We start from the raw sequence: 12,410 nt of genomic DNA on the forward strand, positions 1-12,410 counted from the left end.
CTGGAGAGAAGAAAGACATCATTGCAGACAAGGCTCAGAGACAAGTAGGATTTGACTCCTTTCTAGAAGAACACAGTGTTACCCAGCAAGGGAACAGCACTCTCTTCTGACATGGGTCTTTTTTTCATCCTCTGTGCAGCTAACCTCAGGATAGACCTTGGATTATTTTATAAACACATTGTATAAAGAGTAGAGTTTGAATTGGAGACAGTACAAAGTACAGCCAGAGGCATCACCAGGGACTACACTGCGAAACTCCAGGACTTAGGATGGAGATTGGTTTCTACCCGAAGGAAACCACAAATCATTTTGAAGGATTGGATTTTGAGCAGGAGAATAACTCAATTGATTTGAATTGCATTTAAAAATGCAGAGGATCCTGTGTGGGAGAACTAATTACAGGGGGTATACTAGCAGAAGCACAGTAAAAGATTTGCAATCATAGGACAGTGGTGTAGGTAACTTGGATGAAGTGGACAGTGGAGCTAGGAAGACACTAGAGCCTGGTGACGTGTGGGCTACAGAGGAGGAGGGGAAGGAGAAGCTAATGATAGCTATGGGATAGTGAGGCAAAGTGTGCTCAGGATGTTGATAAAAGTGTCTCAGTTCTGGGCTGGAAATCTGAATTAGTGAAAGTGGATGAGGATACAGGACCAAACGGAATCAACATGTTGATGATGCTGGTGAGGACAAGGAACCTGAACAGGCTAGACCTGTTGAGTGATGGTGCTGGGGTGCAGAAGCAGTTGTGGGCACAGTGTAGGGATACAAATAGATGATCCAGGGCCCACGATACAGTCATGGGAAACACTGACTGAATTGGAAGGTCTAAAGATCACAGTTAAAACATCAAGGTGTGATCCTTTCTGGTTCATAAAGCATGATGATTGGGTGTTCACGCCTCTGCTTGACATGTGCCGCCCATAAACCTTGTTACGACGGGGGCACATTACCCGTCTGACGTGAACTAAGAAAAAAAAAATCAAGGTGTTTCAAGATAATTACACCCAGAACAATGGACGGACTTGGAGTTGGGTGAAAAAGCAGTAAGCTGGGTGTCAATGGCTTCTGTGAAGCAGGGGAGCAGACCAGGTATCCATGGACAACTGAGACACAAAGGGGTGGATGCCATGGTGAATGGCATGGGCCTTTGATAACCAGGGTCTTTACAAAACTGTAAAGGAGTGGGGAGGAGACCCAGGGATTAGAGAGGGTACAGAGGAAGGGATGCCCTTGGATAAATCTGGAAGAGGTTGGCTTGCTCTGAGACATGGTCCATACCTCTGCCCAGGGTCATGTCTTACCATCTTTTCCTGCATCCTCACTAGCTTGTGGATTCACTAGACCTCATTCCTCTCCCATGCACAGAATAAGAGAGTAAAAGGATAGAGGTAGTGAGTTGGTAGAAAGACAGGGATGAGAGATGGGAGAAATGGAGGCTAGAATGGGAAAGAGACTAGATCAGTTGCATCAGTTGCATCTCTGCACCTAGTATATCAGAACTAGTCAATCAACATAGTATCTCTCTACCTGAATGCTTGCTCCATTGACTTTGAAGGCCAATCCCTGCTCAATCTTTACAATTGAGCATTGACTCTTCTAGAAAGCCTTCTCAGGGTTTCCTTTCTACACTGCCTGGGCTGTCTGGCCTGGGGTCTCTTCCTACACATTCCTCAGCATGCAGTTAGGATTGCATGCTACTACACTGTAAATTGTCTACCGGCTGGCCTGTTCTTCTCACTTGATGGTTAAATCCCTTGAAGGCAGTAATGCAATTCTTATCACTCACGATGAGGCATTCATCCCAATGCAAGTGACCATACTGGGATAGTGGTCTCTCTCCATAAGCACATGTTCAATCTTAAGACAGCAGTGGTCTTAGAAGACCATTTAAGTTCTATGGTTGCTCCTGAAATTCTTCACACACTTAAGGCAGGCTGGGAATCCCTCCAGAAAAATGGCTCAGTAGGGAATATCTCAGTAGGCCAAGGGTATAAAGAGCTTTGAGGATGTAGGCCACTCTTTGTGTAGAAATGAAACATCCTTCTCACAGAAGAAAGAAATGGGACTGGCGTCTCATGACTGCTTTTCAGATAACCAGATTCTGAGCCTGATCCAGGGCATGCTATCCACCCAGGTCATTTAGCAAAAGATGACATACTTCATAGTCCTATGAGAACAACCTCTTTGTCTTTCTATTTTCCAGATTTGGTGTCTACTTAGCTGCATCATCTATCTTCTGAGAAATCTAGAGATGTGAAACATTAGGCAGAGCCAGGCTCAAACTTAGACATTTGGGAGGGTTTGTGGCATTGTGTCAGGACTGTAGAGCCACTAGTGTTTCTGTTATCTCAGAAAAAAGCACACAATGGACAGGTTAGTGTTCTGTATAGCAAGTGACACAAGAAGTTCATTAGCAGGATTGGAATGTAGCTTGGTTGCTGGAGTACCTGCCTAGCATGCATGAAGACCCAAGTTTGATCCTTATTATCAAATGCAGTGGTGCCTGTCTATAATTCCAACTCATAGGAGGTAGAGGCAAGAGGATTGGGGGTTCAAAGTCATCTTCAGCTATATATCAATCATATAAATCTCAAGGGCAGCCTGGGTTATATGAGACCTTGTCTCAAAACACTCACACACACACACACAAATCCACAACTAATTAGATGCCGTGTTGTTGTCATTTAAAATAATAGACCAAGTATGGTGATGACTCATGTCACTAGGCAGATCTTATGGACTGGGCAGTAAAGAGAGGACAGTTTCCATGCTCTGTACACACTCATACATTAGTAAGGCATCATGAGATGTTTTCATGCATGAGCAAATGAAATTGCTCAAAGACAGCAGGCTCTGGGGGAGGGATGGGTAGCTTGGTGCTTGACTAGTTAGTACACATCCCCAACACCACTAAAGATTAAAGAACACATGGGGCAGGATGGCTGTACATGTAACTGGGGAGTTAAAGGCCTAAGGCATCAAAAAAATCTCCAGTGGTGAAGGGGATCTTCAAAGACTCCTTCTGAGCTCACAGTTATGTGTTCAAATGTAGGGCTGGGTGAACTTGAGGGATCTATTAGTTTCATAAAGTTGTTATAATAAAGTACCCCAAACTGGAAGGTTTGGATAAGAGACAATTCTCTCCCAATTTTGGGGGGTAGAAATAAACTGTCAAGATATTAGCAGGGTTGTTCATCCTTTGAAGTCTCCTGAGGGAGTTGCTCCCTCTGAGCCTTCCAGCTACTTGTAGCTAACATTTCTTGGCTTGCAGGAACATCACTCCAGTGTCTGCCCCATCTTCATAGTTTTCCCTGTGTTTTTGTTTTGCCTTTTCCTATGGGGATACTAGACATTGATTTAGGTCCCACTCTGAGTCAACATGATTCCGTCTTTGCTAAGTGGATCTACCAAGGCCCTATCTCCAAATGAGGTCTCATTCTGAGGTTCTGGGGGTGGGTATAGATTTGAGAGTGATTCTTTCAACCTAGTACAGAGAGCTTCCTGCTTTCCTTGTTTCTGATTCTTACAGAAATCTTTTGCATCCTCCAGGGTAAGACCACATCTCTCCAAGTGTTTGGGAACAGCTGCCCATGTACCTAACTGAAGTCTCACCTCCAAAGTTGGAAGGCAAACAGGGACAAGAGAGAAAGTAATTAGTACAACTGGGACCTGGGGCTTAAAGGGATTCACTGACCTGCTGGCATGGTGGCTAGTGTGAAGAAACAAGATGGGAGAGTTTGGAGAAACATGGGTAGACAATCACTTGAAGGGTTCAGAAAGGAGAGACCCATGGGAACCTGAGGTCCAGGGCATTCAATGATCCTAAGGGCTGGGTTCCTTATACAGTTTCAAAGAACTCAGAGATTTCAGGCTGTTCCTTTAACATCTATTCTATAAGAATTTATTTAATACTGCACACTAGGCTTTATCTAATACACTCATTTGAAAGATGACCATATTGAGGCTCTGGTAGACCAGGGCAATTATCAAGATCCGAAACTCAGCCATTCTAATTCTCAGTGTCCATTATGCAAAGCCAGACTCTTCTCCTTCAGGCTTCAGTTTGCCAAGGGTACCTGTGACTTCTCTAGGTAACAATATGTCCCTGCATCTGTCCACTGTTCTAGCTATGAACAGTGTTTGTTTCCACAAGTCATTTTACTGTTGCTAGCTGATGTAGCAGGGTTGGGGGGAGGAACAAGGAAGCTTCTGGATTCTTGTCATTGAGTTCAGCTTCACCAGGCATGACAAAGGGAAGGCATGGGATGCAAACACCCGAGGAGGAGAGAAAGGGCTTCACAGAGAGATGATAGGACCTGAGGAAGTCACATTAACTGTACATCACTGGCCAGTGTGCAAAAACATGGGTACTACTGATGCCAGGGAGAATTTTTTGTCAGCACTTGGGTGACACTTGAGTCTAGAGAGAAGGCTGAATGACTCCATTGTGGCAAATGAGAGAAGGTAGAAGAGATGTAGGCTGGACCATGTGTGTGTAGGGTGGACCATGGAGATGCGATGCAGGGTGGACCACATGCATATAAGGTGAACCACGTGGATGTAGGGTGGGCCATGTTGATGTAGTGTAGACCATGTGGATGTAGTATGGACCATGTGGATATAAGATGAACCACGTGGTTGTAGGGTAGACCATGTGGACGTAGGATGGACCTTATTTCAACGCAGTGTTTGGGACTTGAGTCCTCAAAGGCTCCGACTGGGATGCAGCTTGCAGCCTATACTGGCATCCCAAGCTTTACATTCCCCATTGCCTTTAGCTTCTCTGGCTCCCATCTCATCTACATCCTTGAGCAGCTAGCTACCTGTCCTCTTACATCTCTCCATGCCCAGTCTCCATGGTAATGTCATAGCCACTAAGCCTATGGTCCTGGTGGAGGAGAGAGGAGAAAAGGGCAGAGTCAGGAGGGCATGTGGCCATCAATGCCCATGTGCTGTTTCTGCACGGCGCAGCTGCAATGGACCATGAAGCAGTAAGGAGCGGCAAGGACCCTGAGCATTTGTCTGTCCAGAAAAATACAACTAGGTTTGCTCTTGGGCAGCAAAGGGAATTTCTGTATCCAGGAGGCTCTTAGAGGGCAGCTCTTTGTGTGTATGTGGATCTTCCTTAAGTGGGAATCACATTCACTTCAGGGGGTACAGCCTTGAGTCTGTGTGGTGCCAGAAAACCCCTGGTGTCACTTAGTTTTCTTGTTGCTGGCATCAAATAGCTGCTGTGAAGAAACTAGAGGGAGCTAGGGTTTATTTTGGTTTGTGGTTAGAGGGACACACAGTCCACCACTGGAGAGGAAAGAACGGTGGAAATGGATGTGCTGAGCCTCCTCACTGCCGCACATCTCTGCAGAGCAGGAAGTAGAAAGATGAGTGCCGGTACCCAGCTGCCTTTTTCCTTGTCCTCCTTTAATTCAGCCCAGGAATAGCCACTGGCTGCCTTGGCCCCGGGAACAGTGTGACCAAGGTGAGTTGTAATGATGACAGAAATAGCCGCTTGTCTGGATAGTCAGTTTGATAGTGTCTCTAATGACAGTCTCCACGTTTCTGCCCTCCAGACATAGTCTCTGGAAAATCTAGCAGAATGTAAACAAAAAATGAAGAAATGATAAGCAGAGGTGGGGTCCATGGCTTATTCACCAGATCCAAAGCTCTTAGCTGCTCTTCTGCAGGCTCTGCCTGTGTGTGCCCAGCTTGTGTTGTCTCTGGAGTCTGGAGTCTCCTGGTTCTAGTTTCATATCGCCACCCTAATTAGCAAGCTGTGTGCATTAAACCTTCCTTCCCCTGCTTCCTTATGTCTAGAAGGATGGATGAGACTGGGTTAGGTCCTTTCCAGTGCCAACAGAATGCCAAGCCCAACAGCTGCTCCTGTGCCATGTCCTTCCACCCAGAGCCACATTAGAGGGTCCCAAACCTTGCTCATGTGTGGACAGTACTAACTGTCAGCTTGAAGGCTAGATACTTCTTACCTGGAGAGATATTCTATTCCCATTACTCTTTGTGTTTATCTACAATATATATACACATCAGGCATAGTGGCACATCCCTTTACTCTTAGCACCTGGCAGAGGCAGCTGAATCTCTCTATTAGTTCAAGGCCAGCCTGGTTTACACAGTGAGTTGCAGCCTTCCTGAGGTTACATAGTGAGAACTTGTCTGAAAAAAAAAGAAAAGAAAAAATACATATTTAGAGTATTGGGGAGATGGAGGCAGGCATTCTGTCTCTCTTTGGATTTCATGAGTTCTAGGTTCTAGTGAGAGACTGGGTCAAAAATCAAGGTAGACCTCAACTGAGGAATGACAATGGATTACAGATACACACACATACACACACACACACACACACACACACACACACACACACAGGGGGGAGGGGGAGGGGAAGGAGGAAGAGAGAGGAGGGGAGAGGAGGGAGGGAGGGAAAGAGAAGAAAAGGAGAGAGGGGAAGGGAAGAAGGGGGTAAGGGAGGAAGGGGGATGGAGAGAGAGGAAGATGGGGAAGAGAAAGGGGGGAGAGGGAGATTGGAGAAAGAATGCCACTCCCCCATCCACTCATCATTAAGGATTAGAATTACTATTTCCGTTCCGTTCATCTAGAGGACATTGGGAGTCTGAGATCTTATACAACCACACAGCCTAGAGACCACACTGGTGGTGAGAACTGAAACTGGTGTGGAACCTGGACTCAATCCTCACACCTGAGTCACATTCAATTCTACCACACACCACCCTGATCTTTTCCATATCCATTGCTATCTATAGTACAAAGTAGCATCATGAATCACCTCTTTCTTCCTGTTGCCCCATTAGCGTTCCAGCACAGGTTAGGGAAGGCCCCTTGGGACCTTTTGGAGACTGTCTCTATGAGAGAAGGAACAAGTTTAAAACACAGACCATAAAAATGTGTAAGTATAGCTCACAGTACCGTGTATAAGGGGAGTGGACAGTCCTAATGTGAATTCATACACTCAAACATACCAAACACAATAAACTGCACTTATTTTTTTTTACCAGCAACAATTTCCCCCCAATATCATAAGCACATGCTCTTTCAAATAAATTAAGGCTTTAATTTTGGCTGAGACTTTTGCAAGAAGCAAGAGGGGTGCTTAGCAGTGCATGGCTAAACCCCATGACCTGTCCATCAGAAACTGTCAAAGGTTGTTGAAGCAGTTTGACATTTCTCCTACAGAAGCAGTTTGACACAACTTCTCTCTCATCTGCACTTTCCTGATGACATCTGTTTGTTGGTCCATTCCTAGCATCTCACCTCACCCACATAGGCCAGAGAACACAAAATCCAGGGAGAAGGGAGACAAGCAAGAAATGACTGCATTTATAAAATGATGACTCATTGCTACAGGAATGTGTGTGTTTGTATATGAAACCTGCTAAGTGCCCAGGGTAGACCCATTTACTCAGCTGATCTGTGACTTCAGGTAGTTGTTTTTCTAATTGCAGGCCTTGTCTGTGTCACCAGCTAGCTGGGAGTCTTCAGGGAGCTAAGCTAATTGTTATTATTATTATCATCATAATGTATAGCCTCCCTCTGCACTGCCTTGCTGAGCTCAAGTCTTTGGTAACAGTCCCCACTGATGATGGGGCCTGACCTTCCCGATTTCACCAGCTGTGGGGCAGCCCTTGGAGCCAGAGGCTCAGTTTCCTGGTCTTGAGTCTAATGAGCAGACAGAGGTGAGAGAGCCTATGACTGGTTAGAACTGCTGCCTGCAAAGGGACCTGGGTTACCATTAAGCTAGTGGCCTGGAGAGCAGTCTCGGACAGCCCATAATTTCCAAATTAGATGCCTCTGAGGTCTGGATTATTTTGTGGTGCAGACAAAGCTTTGAGGCAGCTCTGGCAGAAGCTGGCAAAGGCAGACATAGAAATCAGACTGGGTAACTGATTTCATTCACAGTCAAGCAGGCCCAACCTTAGCCCATTTCATTTAGATGCAAATGGAGCTTTAGTTCCCAGAACATTCCAGGCTGCTTTGCTTGGTCCAGCTTCTGGGAGTGATGGTGTGTAATGTGTGATATTTGATGATGTGTGTGTGTGTGTGTGTGTGTGTGTGTGTGTTTTCAGAGCCTCATTCTGGCTTAGAGTCTCTGGCAGTAGAAGGAGGTATTTGCCAGGGAAACCAAGCTGGCTTAGAGCTCATTCTACTGCTGCAAGATCTCACTTGGGGTAAGTATTGCAAATGCTGAGGAGTCATCTTAAAGTTCACTGTCTTGGCACAGGCAGAGATGTACAGGCCAGGAAGAACACGGAACACTGCATGTGTGTGTGTGTGTGTGTGTGTGTGTGTGTACATGCATGTGTGTGCTCACATGTCCACATGTGTGTATGTAGGCATGACTGAATGCATCAGTGTGTTCACGGGTACTCGGGCTGTCCTGGCTGAGCACAGAGCCCCTGTGATCCTCCTATCTCTACCTTCCCAGTGCTGGGATTACAAGCATGTGTTTCACGTGGGCCCTGGAGCCTGAATTCAAGTCCTCGTGCCTTTAAAGCAAGCACTTTCTTGACTGAGTTATCTCCTCATCCTGGTTGCTGTTTTCCTTTTTTTCTTCTTTAAAAAGAAGATTTATTTTACTTTTTAAACTATGCATATATGTCTGTGTGGTGATACGTATTCATGAGTGCAGTGTCTGTGGGCCAGAAGAGGGCACCATCCAGCAGATCTTCTGGAGCTGGAATTAAGGGCAGTTGAGAGCTGCTTGATGTGGGTGCTGAGAACTGGCCTTGGATCCTCTGCAAGACCAGTGTGTGCTCTGAGTGGCTGAATCATGGCCATTCACAGCCCAGCCTCTATGCACTGCTTCTTATGTATGTAGGGCATGGTCCCTTCTTAGTTCTTTGTCTTTTTCTGTAGTTAAATGAATGAATAGTCACCCAATCTAGCCCCACTCTGTAGTAGACATTGTTCTTTAATAGTTCAGGCTCTGGGGAAAGAGATTCCACCAAGGCTCTCAGAGACTGAGTATATCATGAATGATATTCATAGTCAGGATTTACACACAGTCGGGATTCATATGTAGTGCCATCTTTCCAAGTATCAACTACCTCTTTCAGCGGACTGGAAGGCACAAGGAGAAGCATTTTGCTGGCTTTACATAACTTACAGGACCTGAGAAAAGGTTTGCACACAGTAGACTTAGGTGCCTATTGATAAATAAAACATATGCATTCATTTTCAAAACCTAGTTGCAGAGCGATTTGAATCATTTGAGATCAGACTCCTGTCTCAGTAGCTCCCATAAGAATGGCTACCCCTCAGATGATGTGCACAGGATCCAAAACATCCAATCACTTACACTTGTGGATGTATGGGGTGCTGTGTGAATTCCACTAGAGACTAAAGTTGAGTGTGTGTGTGTGTGTGTGTGCGTGTGTGTGTCTTTGTGTGTGCATGCCTGCATGTGGTAGTTAGAGACCTTCCTCCATTGCTCTCTACCTTATGAAATTGCTCTCTCACTGAACATGGAACTAACCAATCCAGCTAAGCCAGCTGGCCATAGTTCTAGGTGTCCTCCAGTCTCTGTACCTCCAGTACTAGGACTGTAGGCATATGTGGCTCTGTCCAGTTGTTTACATAGTTTATAGGATAGAACCTGGATCCTCCCATTTGTGTAGCAAGCAGTTTACTGAACCATCTCCCCAGCTCAGTGATAGGTCATTTAAAGTGTGCAGCTGTACAGGGTTAAGGCTCTCTCCACTGGGGTAAAGTCCTGTCTGGCACACCATGGAACATGAGCTCTGCAGCCTGTGTTCTCTGCCAGTTACCCTTTCACTTTCTTCTCGGTCAGCCTGACCACTGTGGACACTTCGTATTAGTGCAGTTATATAGTATGTCATTTTGGGTCTTAGCATAAGGTCCTTGAGATTCATCAATGTCGAAGCATGTGGTAAGATTTCCCTTAAAACAATAAAGCAAGTGCTACTTTTGAAAATACACTAGTCTTTTATACTAGTGTACAAGACAGCTTCGTCACAGCAGCTGGAATGTATATGTTCCTGTATGTCCGTGTGTAGATTCCATTGAACTTTATTCTTATCTGTTCACTACTCCCACTCTTATCCCCTCCCCCTCTCTCTCCCCTCCTATACAATTACTTTTATTGAAAGTGATAATTGCACTTATTTAGGACGTCAGGATTAGGCTTTTGACACGTGTTTCATTGTAGAATGAGCAAAGCAGGCAAATTAATGTCTGTCATTTTCCATCACTTCTTTGTGGTTGAGAACAATTCAAATCTACTCTTTCAGATACGTGAGAATACTCAGTTTGTTTCTGTTAACGACAACCACCTTGCTGTGTAGTGGATAGCTAGAATGTAGTTCTCCCATTAGCTTGGACTCAGTTCCCTTTGGCCAACATTGATTTCCTGGTCCCTCCTCTCCCTCATACTTTGGTAACCACCAATCTGATTCGCTATTTTTTTCAGATTGTTGACACAAGTGAGGTCATTTAATGTTTATCTCTTTATGGTTGTGCCATTATATAATATAATGATCTCCACAATTGTGTTATTTCAAGTGAGATAGTCCTTTTGAAGGCTGAATGATGTTCCACTGTATATGCATGCCACATATTTTAAAAACCTGTTCGGCTGTGCTGTGGCAGTTTTCAGAGCTTGGTTGTAAATAATTCTGTAATAAATGTAGGAGCATAAGTATCTTCACCACTTTTGATACCTTTTATATGTTTACATCAGAAGCAAGCTTGCTACATCATGTGATTTATTTTGTATTTTTGGTATGTATTTGTTTGTTTACTTATTCTCTCTCTCTCTCTCTCTCTCTCTCTCTCTGTGTGTGTGTGTGTGTGTGTGTGTGTGTGTGTGTGTGTGCATACATTTGTGTGCACTCATGCATACCATGATGTACATGTGGAGGTCACAGGACTACTTGCAGGAGTCAGTGCTCTCCTTCTGACCAGTGAGTCCAGGATAGCACTGATCTTTCAGGCTTGTCAGTAAGTGCTTTTCCCTCCTAGGCTATCTTGCTGGCCCTACCTTAATTTCCTGGAAGCATCTTTGTCCTTTTGTTTTTTCTAAAATGGCTATGCAGCATCACACTCCCTCCAACATATAAAAGTTTCTTCTTTCCCTTCAACCCATTACTTTCCGCCGTGTTTGGCAATAGCCATTCTAACAGTGTGAGGGACCATCCTGGGAGTTTAACTTCTTCTTTCATGATCGTTTTGGTTTTGTTCTTTATCACTTCATAGACCAAGCTCTTCTGAACCAACGGTATCACTGAGGCTCCTTGAACTTGTGGCAATGCTCCTGCCTTAGCTTCTTCCGAAGGGCTAAGATGGCAAGCATGAGAGACCATGCCTAGATCAAACCTTTTCCATTTCTTTCTGAGTTTTGCATGTCTTCCTTTGGGATGTATTCACTCAGGCCATCTCACTCTCTGTGTATAAATCTGTGTATACATGTGCCATATGTGTGCAGTTGCCTGTGGGGGCCAGACGAGGCATCAGGTCCCCTGGGTCTGGAACCGCAGGTGTTTGTTAACTGCCCAGTGTGGGTGCTGGGACTTGAACTCCAGTCCTCTGCAAGAACAGCAAGCACTCCTAACCGCTGAGCTCTACCTTCACCAGTTTTAAACGCTGTTGCCTTGTTTCCCTGTTTCTGAAGAGTGGTGATTTCCCTTGTTCAGGGTGTGAACTCCTTAGCTGATAAAGGATTCGCAAATGTTCTCTCACAATGTACAAGCTGTCTCTTCATTCTCCCAACCATTTCCTTTACTCTGCAGAAGCTTTTGGCCTGATGTGATTCTGTTTGCCTAGGTCTGCTTTTGCTGCCTGTGTTCTGGGGTCTCGCTGCCCAGTTCATATCTTGTGGTGGTCTTGGTTTGTTTTAATCTGTTTTGCGTAGAATGCCAAACAAGGGGTGATGTAAGTGTCCCAAGTGATTGCTCTACTGGTGCATAATCAGTTCTCTTCAAAACCACTTACTAAAGAGCCTCTTCTGTATATTAGTGACTGCTTTTGTTCAAAGTCAACCAATAATAGCTGGGAATGTTGATGTTTACTCTGATAGCTCTATCCAGTCAGGTCGTCTTTCATTTTAAAAAGATGTGTAATAGTCTTTCTTATGGATAGCCCACAACGTCTTTATCATTTCTCACTGGGCCACTTTGGCTCCTGATATTGTGTATAGTGCTTTTAGCAAGTGTGAGTACACTGTTCTGTCAATTCTTTTGGATCTCTCAGCAGAAATGGAATTGCTAGAGCTTACAATTCTAGTTGTTTTTTTCAAAGAACCTCTTGCTGTTGATGGTAGCAGCCACACCATTTCATAGTTGTGTTAAGAGGTTTACAAGGGTTCCGATTGCTCCACATCCTTGCCAATACTTGTTCCTTGCCCCAACTGGCTGTAACTGAGTGAG

General features: G+C 44.9%; 1 protein-coding gene and 1 non-coding gene across 3 annotated transcripts in view; both read left to right on the forward strand.

Moving 5' to 3' along the window:
• Positions 1-12,410, forward strand: part of Drd2 (dopamine receptor D2) — a 63,625-nt gene that overhangs the window by 11,940 nt on the left and 39,275 nt on the right. The gene's annotated exons all lie outside the window — the stretch shown is intronic.
• Positions 860-963, forward strand: LOC116074154. The gene has a single exon (XR_004112110.1). It is a non-coding gene; the product is annotated as a small nucleolar RNA U13 (small nucleolar RNA).

Source organism: Mastomys coucha, unplaced genomic scaffold, assembly GCF_008632895.1.
Source record: "Mastomys coucha isolate ucsf_1 unplaced genomic scaffold, UCSF_Mcou_1 pScaffold23, whole genome shotgun sequence".
NCBI lineage: Eukaryota > Metazoa > Chordata > Mammalia > Rodentia > Muridae > Mastomys > Mastomys coucha.